Source organism: Budorcas taxicolor, chromosome 15 (genome assembly GCF_023091745.1).
Source record: "Budorcas taxicolor isolate Tak-1 chromosome 15, Takin1.1, whole genome shotgun sequence".
Lineage (NCBI taxonomy): Eukaryota > Metazoa > Chordata > Mammalia > Artiodactyla > Bovidae > Budorcas > Budorcas taxicolor.
The window spans coordinates 78357535-78359190 of NC_068924.1; the positions used below are offsets into that span (position 1 = coordinate 78357535).

At 43.0% G+C, this 1656-nt stretch overlaps 1 non-coding gene across 1 annotated transcript; it reads left to right on the top strand.

The window, feature by feature from the left end:
* Positions 1-407: 407 nt before the first annotated feature.
* On the top strand, positions 408-480 carry TRNAG-UCC (transfer RNA glycine (anticodon UCC)). The gene has a single exon. It is a non-coding gene; the product is annotated as a tRNA-Gly (tRNA).
* The last annotated feature ends 1176 nt before the right edge of the window (positions 481-1656 follow it).

A 1656-nucleotide genomic window follows, 5' to 3' on the forward strand; every position in this document is an offset into this window, starting at 1 on the left:
GTATATCTATGCTACAGAAAAGGACAAAGCTTTTAAAATGAATGAGAGAGTCTGTATGTGCTAGCATGGAAAGGTGTTCAAGATGTATATTAAAAAAAAAAAAAGCAAAAATAAAAGGCAAACCACACGATAACTGAATGCCTTCATTTATTTAGCAGAGAAACAGTTTGTACAAACATATGACCTCACATGCACAGAACAGCTATGGAGGGATATTCAAGCAATGCTAGCCGTAGACAAAGCAGGGGAAAAGGACCAGGTGATAGAGAGAAATGCCTTCTCTTGGCAACTTAAATCCTAGGATATTTTTACTTTTGCAATTCATTCATTCATTCAGTAAATACTTGTTTAAGGCACAGCTCTAAGCACTGGAGTACCTAGAGATTATACAAAGACCTTTAGGAACATCCCTGGTGGTCCAGTGGTTAGGACTCTGTGCTTCCACTGCAGGGGTCACAGGTTCAGTCCCTGGTCAGGGAACTGAAATCCTTCATGCTCCATGGTATGGCAAAAATAATAATAATACCAAAGAAACTTTAACCTTTCTATTAGTATAGTCATTAAACTAGATTAATTTCAAAGTGGGGTGAGATTTTCCACCTTGTCCCACATGCTGACAACAATGATAAATGTGGGCAAAATACATGAGCGAAATATCCTCAGGCGTTATATACGACAGGGAGCACAGGCCTCTCATCCCTGAGAGGGGGGCCCAGCTCTACTTTCAGATGACACACACCTCCGTGCTTTGGTGCAGGGGGGTGGGGTCCCAAAACAGCGATAATCTCCCCATGCTAAGAATTGCTTCTGGGCAGCTGAAGCAATTAGAATGTGTAGGGTCGTACAGCTATGCTGGGGGAGTAGCCCAGACATTGTGTGGAGACACATGGAAGGTTCTTGGTGGTGGACGGGGCTGTGTATGCACAGGCAAGCCTCTGCAAGGCTGAGCAAAGATTGATGACAAGCTCAGAGCTCAATGGGAAGAAACTTGCTGAAACCTCAGGCACTCAACGAAGATCCAAAAAAAGCCTTGGAAATAAGGATCCTGCCTTAGAGAGAAGTTCACAAATGACACGTTGCTGTTGTTGTTCAGTTGCTAAGTCGTGTCTGACTGTTTGCGACCTCATGGACTACAGCACACCAGGCTCCTCTGTCCTGCACGACTCTCCACAGTTTGCTCAGATTTACATCCACCGAGTCAGTGACGCCATCCAACCATCTCATGCTCCACTGCCCCTCTCCTTTTACCTCCAATCTTTCCCAGCACCAAGGTATTTTCCAGTGAGTTGGTTCTTCGTATCAGGTGGCCCAATTTTGGAGCTTCAGCTCAGCAACAATCCTTCCAATGAATATTTAGGGCTGATTTGCTTTAGGGTAACCCACCATATAAAAGAATGAAATCAAGACTGGCAGGACCAAAGAAATTTACTAGTAGCTCAACCAACTTTTAGAACAAAAATCAACATCCGTAAGAGAGAACATGACAAACTCAATATAATGTTTCATCCAAAGTAGTCAGTATACCATAAAAACTTACAAGCAGGATGGGGGAGCAGTCTATTCAAACAGGCCTTAAAATGATGCAGATTCTGAAATTAGCAGACAAGCACTTAAAGCAGCTGTTATAAATATGTCCAAGGACTTAAGGGAAAAGAT